This window comes from Tenrec ecaudatus, chromosome 10 (genome assembly GCF_050624435.1).
Source record: "Tenrec ecaudatus isolate mTenEca1 chromosome 10, mTenEca1.hap1, whole genome shotgun sequence".
NCBI classification, from domain to species: domain Eukaryota; kingdom Metazoa; phylum Chordata; class Mammalia; order Afrosoricida; family Tenrecidae; genus Tenrec; species Tenrec ecaudatus.
This window is the reverse complement of record NC_134539.1, coordinates 33,794,718-33,811,429: the sequence shown is the minus strand read 5'-3', so window position 1 is coordinate 33,811,429 and position 16,712 is coordinate 33,794,718. Positions and strand designations below refer to the sequence as shown.

The window sequence follows — 16,712 nt, the reverse complement described above, 5'->3', positions numbered from 1 at the left end:
AAAGAACAGTTATCCTAGGCGTGAAGGGGGAAGGAAGGAAGCTGGGAATGTTGGGGAACCCACCCGCCTGCCTGGCATCTAAAGCTTGGGTTTACCATTTCTATTTCGGTGGGTGATTAATTGTTGCATCTTGGAAAGGGAAGGAGTGGGGGATTTCGAGTTCTGAAGCTACGTGGAAAAGTCGACAAGGAGGGTGGTGTGGAGCTGCAAGGCGCTATAGAGTGAGGCAAAGGGGGGGAGGGTATTCAGTTATTGTGGGGGAAGGGAGATGAAAGGGTTGCTGAAGGAAGGGCACACTGTCTAGTCTCCAGAAAAAGATTGGGATGTTTCCGTGGAGGAGGGAGTCCAACGTTGTGATGAGTTTGAAAGTCAGGTGGATGATGTCTTACAAGTTCTGGGTACTGCTTTGAAGTCTCTTCGATGTCTTTGAATAAGGACAGTTGTCACACTTTTATACACATGTTCTAGCCTTCACGGCCTTCTCCCTCTTCCAGTCCTGCTGCAGGGCCCAAAGTGCCTACAGAATTTTGGAAGTAAGGCTTGATAAAACGGGGAAGCGAAAGACTAATTGACAAATGCATTAATTAGGGCCCTTTGTCCAAGATAAATAATTCCTGGTTTAAATCAGCTGTTTTCTTGCTGCCCTCTAGCACCTAAGCTTTCTAGCTTGTGGAGGCTGCTGGCTGGACCTTTGGGGAGAGCTGGCCCTATTCAGACAAGATGGGTTGAATTAAAAAAAAAAAAAGACTGTCGGAAACACAACTGTCTGTCTGCCTCTTTGTTTCTGCTGTCTGAATGTCTGTCTACCTCCCCCAACCCACAAAAATGTATTTTTCAAAGACTTATAAACAAGGAAATGCAAATTAAAACTACCATGAGATTCCATTTCACATCCATCAGATGACAAAAATGAAATGCTGTGATCACCAAGTGTTAGTAAGATCACTGGAAATAAACTTTTATATGCTGTTGATAGGAATTTAAATGGACAGACCTTGGAGAGTAGCATAATGCTGTCTAGTTGTAGATGGGCAAACATATTTATCCCCCACGCACCCCATGTTGGGAGTATTCTCTTAAGAAATCCTTGCACAGTGGTCTAAGAAAATAAGTAGAAGAAGGTTGATTGCAGTTTAAATGTTCACCAACAGGGGATTGAATACATAAATTGTAAGATAGTCGCATACTTGACATTATGACACTGGATGGATGTGGGGAGAGCAGGGAGAATAAGCCATAACCTATAGCTGTATGTGTTGCAGTGTATGACTGTCACACATAGTGTAATATGGAGGCCAGGAAATGAGTCACTCAAGGAATTCTTATGAAATATTTCCATTTGTGTAAAGTGAAAAACATACCAAATAACATTGTTTGAGATCCTGCATGTATGTAGAATAGTACAGAAACATGCATGAGAACAATTCACACTGAATACAGAGCAGTGATTATCTCTAGGAAGAGAGGATATTTTACCGCAGGGCCTCCATTATACCTGTAAATCCACTATTACTTGCAAAAATCCAAGCCAGATCCAGTAATGACAAATTACTAAAGTTTATTACCATTGGGTACAGAGATAGTCCTTATATAATTCTATGCTTTTTTTTCGATGCTTGAAATACTTCTCACATGCAAACATTTTTCTTTCTTTTTTTTCATTTTTCTTTCTTAGCACAGGGTTTTGTCTCAATAATGAAACTAGCCCATGGAATCCTTTTCTCACCACATTCTGACCTGCTATGGTTGACTTAAAAAAAAAGTAATTGTGGTGGAAATAGAGATAATAAAACATATGCCAGTAAAGTGACTTTTATTTTGAAACTGCTAACAGCCACAGAGGATTTCTCAGTCCTTCCAAACTTTCTAGTGGACCTAGGTCAGCAGTTTAGAGCTCTGTCAGAAGCTAGGTGCTCAAGCACGTGAGCACATTCTGATTGAGCAGGTCTAGGGAGGGAGCTAGGCCTCGGCTTCTGACAAAGCTCCCTCGTTGGTTGATTCTGATTACCACTCTCATTTGAGCTCTATAGCCTGGCTCTCCCAGCGCCAGGCTCCCTCTTAGACTGCCCTCTGCTGCAACTGGGGGACTGGACTGATGGGGTTCTTGTGATCCTGAGTGCTTTTGGGGTGCATAAAAGAGTGATAGGGTTGGGTTTTATTGAATGCCAAACCTGTCTTAATCCAGGTGGTCAATACCTCTTTTTGCACAGATTACCAAGGAGCCCACTACCCACCAGGGGTATTTATCAGGTTTTACAGATTTTAAACACATGTACCACTATGTATGGTTTTATAGTTAGGTTTTGAGTAAAGAGAATCTAGTTGAGAAGGAAAACTAGCAAATTTAGAGAAAGTAAACCACTGCAAAAGGTGATAAAGGAAGCCTGACCACAAGGGGAAGGAGAGTCAGGATCCCAGCCCAAGGCTGATTTCTGTGAGTTGGAAGTCAGACATAACTTCCCTCCCTCCCTCCCTCCCTCCCTCTTTCAAACAATTCCGATTCCAGTGGTCCCTCCCACAGTCCTTTCCACTTCTCTGCTAAGTTAAATAATTGCAATAGCCACCAAGAACTCACAGATTATATTTATTAGGGAAATAATACATCACAATTCAGGATTAGTATTGACTCAGGGTACAGTTCTTTGATTACAACATCCGTTTCTGAGCTGTACCTGCAGGTCCGCCTCTCAGCCTGGCCTCAGTCCTTCTTGGGTAAATGCTGTGCTACAAAGCTCTTTAGCTCGATTAATAAGTGCCCAGAGGCTGTCCAACAGGCTCCTGTCTGAAAGTGTTCAGCTCTTACTCCATGGGTTGACATAGTTACTCTGAACACCTTGTTCTATAGGCCAGAAAGTCCACTGTGGATTGTCTCATGCTGGTCTCCAGGTTTTGCTATTGTCGGTTCTCTGCTGCTGCTTCTCACTCTGGTGTTACAGCTCTCTCTCGCTCTTGCTTGCTCTTGGGTCTAGAAGGTTCTGAGCATAGGGTCTCTGGGTCGTGTTCCCAAACTATTGTTTCTCAGTGATTGTAAGGTCTCATTTCTGCCCTTAGGATGACTCTTAAACCTATCAGGATGGCAAAAGTGACTTGTTAGGGTTCCATGTACCTATATGCATGGTCCCACCCCCACAAGGATGCCATAAACCTTGTTTGCATTATTAGCAGATAACAGTTTCTCTTGTGAGCCACAAACGCCATATTTGTATTTTTCCGCCACAAATTTTTCTAGTAGTCCCAAGACCTTTGTGAGAAAGGCCATATAGGAATGATTCACTGTACCACAACCACCAGAAGTAAATGGCCGTGGCCATGTGTTCTTAGGAGAAAGGCCATTTGTCTCTCTAGAGATGACACTGATTCAGTTATCGTTTTTTAGCTTATGGCATATATTTAGTGTTCCCTTTGGCAGCACATATACTGAAATGGCATGCATTTATATTTAAACTATTTGAGCTGTGATCAAAGCTTTGTGACCCTTGGAAACAATAAGATGGAAGAGTGTACTTTCTTCCAAATTTGCTAGTTTTCCTTCTCTGTTGACTCTTGCTCTAGTCCTAAGGTATTTAGGAATGAGGCTTTCTTGTAACTGAATTGGTGGACTGCCTGTGTGTTTTAGATGAGATTCTTTCTGGGAACCACTTGGGGGTGCAGGGTTGTCCCAACGTAGACTTTTGCAGGCCTGCGCTGTAGGACTGGGTTGATTAAATTCAGCATAGCCCAGAGAGGCCAGAAAGGGTGGCATCTGTTCTGCTCTCTGCTCTCCAGGATGGGCACCTGGTGAGAGTGTGTATCCTCCCCAAGAGAGGTCACCTCACCCCTGGTTCTCCCAGAGGTGCTGCAGGAACCAGTAGCAGATCTTGCAGCTTTGAAATACTTGTCCCAGCTGTCAGTGTGCTCTCTAGACACCCAGGCCCCTGAATCATGGTTGTCTCCAGTGCAACTCTTTTCATGCTCAGCTGAATCAGAGAGCTCAGCATAAAAATTTGAAATTCATTGTGGGGTTGGAGAAATAAATATACAACACACCTTTAACAGAATACCATTATTTATGGAAAGAAAGTGAGAGAAATCATTAAAAGACAAAAGCGTCTGATAAGTGAAGGGGAAACAGTAGTGCCACAATTTGCTCTGTTTTCTTATGGGGCTGGGGGTGGGTTGTGGAGAGAGGGAGTGATGCAGTGTGTTTTTTTCTCTTCTTACTTTCTCTTACAGTAATATGAGTGAATTTTTGAAAACCTGAGGCTTTTTAGCCACTTTTGAAAATATTTACCCATTTGTATTTTCCATTAAGTGGTTGTTTATGTTTCCTGCTGTTTCTTTTTTTCTTTTTTTTGAAGAGAGGGGAGTAAGTGGGGGGAAGAGTACCCAACCAAGGACAAGACCAGACTTCCCACAGCTTTTTTGCAAATAGTGGCTGGGCGTTTTTCAGAACACTTGTCATGGAAGAGTGCTGTTCTCTGGGCTCCAGGGAGAGGCACATTTGAAGTTGCTTCTGCTGTGTTTTCACTGTATTAGTTTTAAGTACAATTGAGAGTGATGGAGAGAATCCCATGGTGCTTTTCCTTGAGGAGGATATTTGTTTGGTTGAGGAAAATACATGTAAATAAACCTAGAAGTGCTTCCCCCAAATGGTCTTATGTCTACACAGAGGGAGCAAGCCATTTTCACCTCTAGACTTCACCTCAAAGCAATTTCAGTTTTTGTCCTGGTTCTGCTCAAGTGGATGTTACTGCTGTTCATGGGTTTTAAAACCATTAATGCTGCGTACTCTGCTTAGCCTAAGCTACATGGCAGGGGTGTTAGGCAGGTGGAGAAGGTGAGTGATGAGATTGTGTTGGCTGTATCAGCTGTTTCCTCAACTCTTGATATACTGTATGTTCTGCTTTAGGAATAAAATACATGTAGAAAGGGGGGGGGAAGTAGGAAGGAAGTTAAAAGGAAGAAACAAAAATGGAAGAGGAGAGTAGCAAGTGATGAAGCAGTTGGGCATTTTGTAGTGCATTTGGGATGTGCATTGAGTCGAAGAAAAGTTACCTGTCCACATCTGTTCTGCTTCAGCACCTTTGTTTTCAGCATCTGCAGATGGTGCTTGCTGTTCTAAAGTTTATTGTCCAAGCAAGCTGTTTGGAAGACTAGACTGAAGTAGTGTGGACTTAAGGTAAAACCAGTTTTTATTTCATAATCATTTACACAAATAGAGAGGAGGTGCGTCTATCCTAACAAACATTTTTCATTTTGCTTTTGGGCAGTATTTGTAACCATCATTTTCTGAATTTGTCTTACTGTGGAGATTTTTCTTTCCTCCTCAGTGCATGGAGCCCTGGCTGGTGCAGACCATGAAGTGCTAACTACCAGCCGAAAGGTTGGCGGGTGGAACCCACCCAAAGACACTTCAGAAAACAGGCCTGCTGTGCTCGCTTCCGCAGCACATATACTAAAATTGGAACAATACAGAGATTAGCATGGCCCCTATGCAAGGATGACATGCAAATTCGTGAAGTGTTCCATATTAAAAAAAAGAAGAAACCAGGCCTGCTGACCTTCTTTGGAAAGGTCACAGCCTTGGAACCACCGGCCGGGGAGCAGTTCTGTTCAGTAGATGTAGGGTCACCATGAGTAAGAATTGATTCAACAGCAGCTATCAATTACAGCCTCTACATACTGGTGGATCTACTGGGGCCTGGTCTTAGCAGTGCTCTCTGCTGATTCATTGGGGTTCTTCTTTAATGGTCGGGAACCCCACCCATTCCCTGAAGTACAGGGAACAGCATAGAGTGTGCCCCAGGACTGCTAGTTCATGCTTTCTTTTCTCCCCTTTTTCTTCCTTATGGTCTCTGTTCTTCTGGGCTTGGTGGTGACTGTGCCCATCCCACCCCACCTCTGGGCCAAGTCTGGGGTGCATAAGCTGTGTGGGACTCCTAATGAGTACACATAAGTAAAACCCCCCATGAACAATGCTTAGCTAGAAGAGGACCACCGTAGCATTTTGGTTTTTGTTCCCCTGCATCACTGCCTCTGTCACCACCACCTCTTTGCCATAGGCACTGAAAGGTACGCCCCCCCCCTCCACCATCATACAAAGAGACTTTGTACTCTGAGGATGTTCTGAAGGCGGGATCACTGTAATTATAATTCCCTGAGTACAAGCAAGTAATGGGGGCAGGCAGGGTAAAGATGGTATCCAAGTACTTGTTGGTAGGGAAAAGTCAGGCGGGAATTAAAAATCATCTGGAGACAGTACCAAAAGTGGATAATGGAGTGTTATTGGTAACACTGACAGGAATGCGTTTCAGTGACTCCTTTTCAGAGTTCAAAAAATTTTTTTTCATTAAAAAAATCCCCCCCCCCAAATTTTAATAACTTAAAAAATACAAGACTGAGCCTGGACCCTGTTTTGGTCTCTACTTCTTTTAGTTTGAAAAGTATTATAGAAGGTTTATAGGAATCTGGGTCTGTGTGGCTTTATGATTGTGCTGCCAGAGTGACTGATAGCTCAAGAAAGCCAAATAAACTAGTTTCTGGGGCTCCTGCTCCTCCCAACCTTTGTTTGCACTTCCTGAAAGGAAACTGATTCCCACTCCTGCCACTAGTGGAAAAAGCAATTCGTGGATATGTGCTAATGAACTAGGAGACACCCCCTGCTGGTACACTGCAAAGCTTCCACGCTCTGTTGGCAATCTTGGAGTAAAAACACAGTTATCTATTACTCTTAACAGTATCCCAAACAAACTGCTTGAGTGTTGTTGCCTTTAAGAAAAGCACCAGACATGTGCTCGCTTCGGCAGCACAGATACTAAGAAAAGCACCAAATAAATGGATTGCAAAGAAGATCCTGTGGACGTTTGGATCTTGGACTCCAGTCCTCACTCTGGGTGAGGGGAGGGGGTCTTTTTGGTCTGTAATTAGCACTGATATCAGTGGTGAGTGAAACAGGTAGGCAGGGTGTCATCCAAAGAAATCTAGGCTTCTGTCAACTACCCTTCTTCTGATCTCTCCGGAGTAAGTCAGGAAACCAGACCTTTTACTATCTAACCTGATTTTGCTCAGGTTTGAAGAAATTTACCTTAAGTTTATTTCTGCATGAGATTTCTGGATTGTCCAGTAAAAAGATAACCACATAATTATTTGAAATCCCGTGTACCAATTTGACAGTTAACTTCTGGGATTTAAAATACACACAGGGACCCATTTGATTTACATTTAATGAAAACTAAAGTTGAATTTTCCTCCAGTTTTAGTCAAGTATGTTTATCAGCAGTGACTTAAATTTTAGCTACTTAAATTTGGGCTATTTCACTTCATTTCTGTTAAGAAGGGGCTCCAAAAAGTTCATGAAGAAATGGAAAGAAAAATAGAATTTTTTTCACAAACTTTTTTAAGGCTCCTAGATCAGTGAAACCTGTGAGAGCCTGATTGTGGAGGCACTGCTTTATTTTTCCAGGTCTTGCCAAGTTTCTGTCTTTGACCCGTGCAGCCATACCACTTATTTTAAATTATTTGTTTTAGTGGGAAATATTTGAGATACCATTCACTGATAGCTGTTCATTTACATAGATCCTGACTTTCCATGGTGTTACAGCCTTTGGTGACCCATTTTCCTCATTGTGTCCTATCGTCAAAGGAGAGGCATTCTACTCCCTTAAAGATTTAGTCTCAGAAACCCATTGGAGCAGTTCTTTCTACCTATGAGTCAAATTATGATTCCATGTCAGTGAGAAAACAGGCCGTTTATTGTCTCCACTATGATTTGGTAAACATTTTATTAAGAGACTGCCAGGAGCTTCGGAAACCCAAACGGGGCAGTTCTGCTCTGCCCTCTAGGGTCACTATGTGTTAGAATGGACTTGGTGGCAGGGGGTGGGGCTGACCAGGAGCTGTTGTGGCACAGTGATGAAGTGCTTGGCAGGTAACCAAAGCTAGTGAGTGGTTTGAACCCCCAGCGGCTCCTTGGGAGAAAACACCTGGTGATCTGCCTTGTAAAGATCTCAGCCTGTTCTCTGTCATAGAGGGCTGCACACAACAGCACGTACTAGCACAGTGAGGATCTCAGAGATGATCAGATAGGCCATAGTCCACTGACAGATCCTCACAGGCGATTAACAGAACAAATGCGTTTTAGAGGGTATGTGAACTCTGGGTATCTAAATGGAATTAACAATAAGGATCTAATTAGATTAAATAGTGGATTTCGAAGTAAAAGCCATGTATACAGGGGGTACCCCCACACCGAATGGAATTGCTTTGGGTGGAGTGGAGTGGAGCTTTCCGAGTACGTCGTTTTCCTCCGCTAAGCGAGTACCGAGAAATTCCCTCTAAGTTAGTGCACCCAGTGGTGTCGCCTGAGAAGTTTCTTTCTGGTCACAGTGAATCTTATTGTAAAAGCAGTTTCATTTGAACCTCGGTTTTTTTTTTTTTTTTTTTTTGGTTTTTTTTTTGATGGCCCATTTAAGAGAACATTGTGGCTGTGAGATTTTGTTTCCTGCTCTGGAAAAAATGCTCCAGAAACTGTTGTGATGTTGAACACAGCTTACAAGGCCATCGCTGTGGGAAAAACTCGGAAAAAGTGTCCAAGTGGTTTTCTTGTTTCAAAAAGTAAAATGTCAATTGATGACCGAGTGGGTGAAAATGTAGACTCATAGTGTATTTGGAGTTCGTTCCACCAGATCAGACTGTTACTCAAGCTTTTTCTATTTAGAGGTTCTTAAAAGAAATAACAGTGTGTGTAAAAAAAGAAAAGAGGAGAAAAAAATGATTAGGGCAAAGAATGTACAGATGTGCTTTATACAATTGATGTATGTATATGTATGGACTGTGATAAGAGTTGTATGAGCCCCTAATAAATTGTTAAAAAAAAAAAAGAATAGCAAAAAAAATAAAAGAAATAACAGTGTGTGACAAAAAAGGCCTCATTTGTGGCAGATGGGGGATTGATTTTGTCACAATAATGCATCTGCTCAAGCAGCCATCTCAGTTTTTGACAAAAAACAGCATGTCTCTCTTGCCCATAAACCTTACTCAACTGACCTTGCTCCATGTGACTCCTTTTTGTTTCCTCTAATGAAGAGGGACATGAAAGGACAGCAATTTGGCAATATAAAAGAGATGAAGGAAAAAAAGGTGTTAACCAGCCATCCAAACAGATGAGTCTGAAAAATGTTTCCAAGAATGGAATTGCAGATTTGACAAATGTATTGTGTAACGGAGAGTACTTGGAAGGTGAAGTTGTTTTGTAAAAAAAATTAAAAACATAGTGTTGGGGGAAAAAATTACAGGTTTTTTTTGGGTGGGTACCCCTGTGTGTGTGTTTTCAGTTTTTCATTGAAGACTAACATAATTGGATCTTCATTATTCCAATTTCTATTCTTCTTCATGAATATGATTCTCCACGGAAACAGAGCATTCTGTTGCCCATAAGCATATTACTTTTCACTTCACCTTAGAGCCACTTCACAGTTCAGAATGCCTAGCCTCCTTTAGTTGCTTTGCCAGATCCTACTTATTCTTTAAGACCTAGAAAATAGTGGCCACTTATTGTGTGCCAGGCTCTGTAGTAAGGACTTTATGTGGATTAATTCATTGGTTATGCATTGGACTGCTAAATTATAAGGTCAGTAGTTCGAAACCCCCAGCTCTCTGTGGGGAGAAAGATAGGCTTTCTACTCTCGCAAAGGTTCGGGTCTTGGAAACTAACAGGGGCAGTTCTACTCTGTCCAATAGGGTTGTTATGAGTCAGCATCAACTCGAGTGTAAGCCAACCCGAATATCAGCTGAGGCACCTAATTTTTTTTGGAGGCACCTAATTTTACCACAAAAACAACATTAAAAATGTGCTGAAAAACTCAGCTTATGAGCAAATGCTTTGAAAATGATTAGGGCAAAGAATGTACAGATGTGCTTTATACACTTGATGTATGTATATGTATAGATTGTGATAAGAGTTGTATGAGCCCCTAATAAAATGTTTAAAAAAAACAGCTTATTACACGAGTATATACAATAATCAGATCCTTTCAGGTAGATATGATTATTATACTTATTATTGTGGATGACACAACTTGTGTTTACCCTACCAGTTCCAGAACCTTTATGTGTAACGATCATGGTATTACTGCATCTGACTTGCAGAATCTTAACAGTTAGTTTTGGTTAAGCAGAAGCCAACTGTATATCGAAAGTGGGTACTTTTATGTCACTTGTAATCTAATTGTCCAACTTCTCTATTAAAAGTTTTTGCACTTATAGTTGTAAACATTTAGGAATTATGACTGGTCCATGATGGTATATTTGAGCTTCAACTTCAAACAAAAACTTCTGTGTGCTAAAAACATCCCCAAACCAGCAAGATTAGACTTGTTAGGTACAGTAGATGATGTTCCTAATTTCTGTGTTGTTATCAAAGCTAACGTGAGGATTTGACTCTAGAATGTTTGGACAGTGCCTATTTTGAGTATAACTTGTGAGAATTTTTTTTTTTTTGAGGTCTGTCTCAGTTGATAGAAGTAGTGATTTTTAAACAAGCATTAGATTTTGGAGCTGTGTTGCAGAAATTTAAAAAGGGGGCAGGGAAAGAAATTAGTTTTACTATAGTGAATTGTTTGATGAAATAATTTTTAAAATTTTACTGAAGCTATGTAATTAACAACTCAAGGCCCACATTTGTTTTAAGAAAGGCTTAGTTAAAAACTCCTTGTTATTAGAAAAAAAAGTTCTTATATGGAAAGAGAGTTTTAGAAATTTTAAATCCAGGACTTTTTTTTACCACGGAGAAAGTCAAATTAGATATGGGCCTCACAGCTTGGACCATACTGCTTCCTGGGCCTGGGAAGCTGAAAGACGGGGGGCATGGGGGCTGTGTTTCACTGGGGTGGGGCGGAAGCCTGGCAGGAGGTAGAAGTGAAAGTGGAAGTGCCTGGAAAAAAAAAAAAGATGACACAGATCACTGTGAGGCTGGCTGGAAGGAGCGCACTGTGATAGTGTGTGGTTCTCATGAGTGAATGTGTGCTGTTCATGCAGCAGATTTTAGAGTCATTGTTTTTGTCCTAGGAAAATGAGAGATGCAGGGGCCTTAGGGTGCAGGTTTTGAAATACAATCTTGGGAGTCTTTGAGAAGGAGGCTGTTGGAAGGAAGTTGAAAGTGGCATGCCTGGGAGGGTCCCTGCCCCTCTTTCCCAGCTCCGTGGCATGGAGCTGGGAGGTGAGATACCTTCCTTAGAAGTTATTGTTGGTAAAGAATGCTTGTCAGAACAGTTTGTTTTAATGTTATGGATTCCCGCTACCATATCAACCAAAGAAGTAAAAATAAAAACAAACCAGACTCACTGCCATATAGACAATATCAGAGATCAAAGGCTAGTGAGTATTGTGTAATTTTTCGTATGCCTGAGGTTAAAATTGAAATTCCTTCAAAGGGAAAATGGTAACTCTGGTAACAGCAGTGACATCTGTGAAGAATGTTCCCCAGGTAGTTTAAGGGTAGTTCTCTGCTGCCTGTCACACACCAACAGTGCCAACATGCTCCCACTGAGGTGGGCAGTGCTGACGTTCCTCCCACAAGAGTGATAAATTCAAGACATTAAAAACCACTTTGAAGGGGGTTTTCTGCCATGCCGCCCCCCCCCCAAACTACTCCTGGGCACCCTGTGTGGATGTGTGCGCAGGTAATTCTAGATTGGGGTTATGGTTTATGGCACTGAGGTAAACCAGATTTTCTCATGCTTATGCATCACCTGAGGACCTGTTAAAATGCAGATTTTTAGCAGGGGCACATGTGCTGCTGGAGCCTGTAGGTCTTGAGTGGTCGCCAAGTATATTAGTGGTTCTCAAAATTTAGCATGCATGACAATCAGCTTGCTGGGCTCCACTTCCCCTAGGTCTGGTGGGAGGGCCGGGGTGGGGGCATGGCAGTGGCTCACAGTTTGCATTTTTAACACATTCCTAGGTGAGGCTAATGCAGCTGTTTGAGGAGGCTGTAAGGTATGGTATAAATAACACCGTGGAGGAACAAGCTATCATCTTGGCTTCCTGTGCACTATTTTCTACCTGAGCACTATTTTCTACCTGAACAGAAAATGTTTGTTTGATTTTTTTAATTTGCAGAAAGCTACAGAGTAATACCATTCATGATAAACTAACAGAATTGGACCTCACAAAAAATGCTGCATTATTGTGTATATGTGTTCCCATCTGGCAAAAAGAAAAGCCAACAACGAACCCCACCAAACATGATAATAAAGATGATTCCTTTTGGAGAGAAGAAGGGTCCATGATTATTCAGAGTAGAATTTTATCTTCTTTTTTTAAATCGTTTTATTAGGGGCTCATACACCTCTTATCACAATCCATATATACATCAATTGTGTAAAGCACATTTGTACATTCATTGCCCTCATCATTCTCAAAACATTTGCTCCACCCAAGCCCCTGGCATCAGCTTGTTTTCCCCCTACCCCTCCCTCACGAACCCTTGATAATTTACAAATTATTATTTTGTCATACCTTTCACTGTCCAACATCTCCCTTCACCCACTTTTCTGTTGTCCCTCCTTCAGGGAGGAGGTTATATGTAGATCATTGTAATAGGTTCTCCCTTTCTACCTCCACCCTCCCAGTATCACCACTCTCACCACTGGTCCTGAAGGGATCACCTGCTCTGGATTCCCTGTGTTTCCAGTTCCTATCTTTCTATTTAAGGTTTTAGTGTTTGCTGAAGAGATTAAATTTTACTTTGTATTTAATCTTTAAAAAAAGCTAAAGGAAATCATTGGGGCCAGAGATCCTCCATTTACTTCTCCAGATCCAGTCTTTCTCACCCATTGCTAGCAGGGCCTTAGATTTCCTGTTGGGTTCACCCGAAGAGGAGATATTGAAGGGAGGGAGGAGAATGAGCAGAGTGTGTGTCCCCTTAACCAAGCAGGTAAATCGTGTCCTTTCTTCCTTTGGGGCCTGTGGATAATAGATTTCTTTCTTTTTGTTTTACATTTTAGCATTTTAATTTTTTAAATCATTTTATTGGGGGCTCATACAACTCATCACAATCCACGTAAGCCCCTGGTATCAGCTCCTCATTTTCCCCCCTCCCTACCTGTTCCCTGCTCCCTCACGAACCCTTGATAATTTATAAATTATTACTTTGTCATACCCTGGTTAGTTTTCTGTAGCTTCTCCCTCCTTCCTATAACTAGTCTTTTTATAAATACTTGATTATGTTATCTGTCGGGACCCTGTGAGATGGACCCTCCATTCTGAATCCTCGTTTTTAAAATATCCTCTCTTTTTATAACTAAATATTTATCTAATTATCTGTTGGGACCCTACATGATGAAGCCTGCATTCTTAATCCTCTTCACTAACCCTATAGCCCAGTGGTTGTGCCATGTAGAATGACTCTCAAATAAATATGTCTATTTATCACAAAAAGGTTCATATTGCGCTCCTATTCTAGTTTTTTACTTGATACTTCTATTAAGCCCTTTCTATATCAGTTTAAATAATCTACATCATTCTTGGCAACCCCGTGTGCTCCAGAGTAGAACTTCACCGAAGGTTTTCCTGGAGCTCTGCACTCCGCTGCGAAGCAGAAGGCTGGTGGCTTTACCATGTCAGTGGCTCCGCAGAGAACGATCTGAAGATGTGCTTCCATAAAGATTACAGCTGAGAAGATTCTGTTGGGCACGACTCGGTCATACAGATTTGCTATGAGTGGCACCCAACAACAATAACCTTTAAGGAAGCAAATGTTCAGGCCTTCCTTCCCCAGAGATGCTAGGGAGTTTGACCTGCCAGCCTTTCACTTAGCAGTCAATTACACACTGTCGGCCTTACCCAGATCTCCTGTTAATCTCAATAATTGTGTTGTATTCCAGTATATTTGATCCAGGTGACCATAGTTAATTTAACCAATTCCTTTAGCATGTAACCGGACACTTTTAGTTTAATCATATACTGAATTCCATGTTCCTGGACTTGGTGGTCTGTTTTTGTTACACCTCTTTCCTCGTTCTAGTATTAACATATTTTACTTACTGTAGTTTTATTTTTATTTATTTTTAAAAAGTCATTTTATTGGGGGCTCATATTATTTTGTTACTTATTGTAGTTTTAATACAGTAAGTGCTTGGTAGGGAAAATCTTTGTAGTTATTCTTATCTTGAAGAAGACTTTAGACTTCCATCTTACAGTTTTCTTTCCAGATAGTTTTAAAACTTTTTGTCAGGGTTCCTGCAGATTCCCATTGATGTGCCCATTGAAAGTACATTAACTTTATGAAGTTGGAAGTAATTGCTGTCTTTGCGTTATTGAGCCTTTTCATCTGTTAACATGATTTCTTTGCACTTATTTAGTTGGTTTTGCATATTTATTTTATAACCTGCTTATTTTCCCCAGAGCTTAAGTTGTTATAATAAATTTCCATAGATTTTTCTTGGGTTTTCCAGTTGGAAAACTTTATTATTGGCTGGTTTAGTTATTCCTGCATTGGTCACGTTATCATGTCCAGAGAAGTGCATACTCAACTTCAGTCTAATAAGGCTGTCTCGGGTGCCTTTCTGTTGTCGGGGGTTGAACTACAGGACTGAAACCAAACAAGTTCTGGGAATGCTTTTACCTATTAATAGTGCTTCCCAGAGGAGATAAGTCATTTTGGCAGATGCTATTCAACCCAACCCTCTACCCTTGTTGTCGAGTTGCTGTGAAATCTTCCGTGTGTTGTGTAGACTTCTTGTTTATTACCTCCTCTTCCCCCAAATTTGTGCCCTTGTTTCTTTTTCTGTATTCACCTTCTTGATGATATCTGTCATCTCTTCCTGAGGACTTATGTTGATAAACTTCAAATGCATTATACAGAGAGCTCATAATTTACACATCAGAAGCAAATCTATACAGCCAAATTCTTTCCCCTCATTTTTTCTGATTAAAAATTGCTCTCAAATGCTCAGCTGAGGAAACTCTAGGAGTCATTTTGTGGTGGTGGTTGTGCCTTCATTTTTCTTACCCTTGCTTTCCACCCCTGTCTCCTACTCACATTCACACGCACACTCACTCACCTGTCACCCGGGTTTTTCTAACCACCTCTAAACTGTGCCTTGTTTCTTTCCACTTCACCACAGTAGCCTTTCAGCTGGCCTTTGCACTTCATGGGCCTTCCTCCAATCCTCTCTCTCTAGAGCAGCCCAGAGCTTTTAAAAGAATGGGTCACATGCCTACTTAAAACCATTCAGTGGCTCTCCCTTGCATTTGAACTTACCCAGCATTTAATTTCTGGGGCATTCTAATAATGTTTTCTGCTTAAAATATTCATCTACCTTTTGAGTGCTCAGCTTCCACTTATCCATTAACCCTCAGTTTAATTGTCCCTTCTTCTGGGGCTGTCCTTGACTACCCAACCTAAAGGCGGTTCTAGCTCTCCGCGCTCACGGTCGGTCCTTCTTTTCCCTCCATAGTGGCTACCATGATCTGCAGTTGCTCATCTGTGTATTTACGTATGTGACCCGGGCCTTTGCCCATCTACATCTGGAAGGACAGACGAGCCTGCCATTAGCAGGAGAGTGTAAATTTGACTATAACTGAGCACGCACAGGCACTCACAAGAGGGTGTGCAAGTAATTCTTCATTTGCAGTAGGAAGGTTGCTTTGGACGAGTTCCCAGGAGCCCATTCTTTTGTTTTCTTTCTTCCATTCTATACCTCCAACCTACCTACCTACCTTCTCCCTCCCTCCCAGGACTTGGAAGGCCTTTTGCAGCTATTGCTCAAGTCGGGCTGGCCAGTTCTAGCGTCATCAAGCAAGGTGTTTCTGGACTATCATTCTTAAAAATTGAGCAGCCACAGGACAGACATACCTCTCTTTTTTTGGTCTTCTGTTCTTTTTTTTTTGGTCTGTTCTAATGAACCCTTGAGATGTTGTTAACATAGAGGACTTCTTAGTAACCTAGCGAGAGTCTGGAGCTCCCTGTTATGCTTTAAAAAAAATCATTTTATTGGGGGCTCTTACAACTCTTATCACAATTCATACATCCATCCATTGTGTCAAGCACATTTGTACATTTGTTGCCATCATCATTCTCAAAACCCCTGTCATGGCTTATATCATCTTTTCCTTCTTTTTAAAATATTTGTTTTCTCCACTAGACTGTAAGCAGGACAAGGAGACACTCCAGATTCTGTGTTTACCATCCTATGCAGCACCTAGTACAGTGTCTGGCACTTTGTAGCTACTTAGTGCATGGGATGGAATTGGAGCAAAAGCAGGCAGCTTGTCTTACAGAATACCATCTAAGTAATGGTGGGACTTGATGAAAAATCTTCCTCTGTGCAGTGAGTGCCTCTGTTACTCAGACTGTTGTGACCTCCACACTGCTCTCCGGGTAGAGCTGGGCCTGACAAAGTTTCTGTCTTCCAACTTGCCTTCTTTGCTGGTTGACTCCTTCAGCTGACCCTTTGTTTCTTGATAAGTGTTAAGGCTACTGATAAAATTAGGGTGACTCAGTCCAGTAAGTATTCCTGGCTTTAGGGAAATCCTGCATCCTATCACGAGAGAGTGATTTACTTCACTCTCTCATTTAGCTGATTTCTCAGTTCTTGGCATGGGTGTTGGGGCTGGCCCTTGCCCACACACACTTTGTTGTTACTGTCATTTATATATACACATGCATATGTATAATAACTTGATTAAACCAATGTAGATACAAGCTCTTTTTATTTCTGCCTCGGAATTTC

General features: G+C 41.6%; 1 protein-coding gene and 1 non-coding gene across 5 annotated transcripts in view; both read left to right on the top strand.

Moving 5' to 3' along the window:
* Positions 1-16,712, top strand: part of RNF38 (ring finger protein 38) — a 107,382-nt gene that overhangs the window by 990 nt on the left and 89,680 nt on the right. The gene's annotated exons all lie outside the window — the stretch shown is intronic.
* On the top strand, positions 5,411-5,514 carry LOC142460408 (U6 spliceosomal RNA). The gene has a single exon (XR_012786619.1). It is a non-coding gene; the product is annotated as a U6 spliceosomal RNA (small nuclear RNA).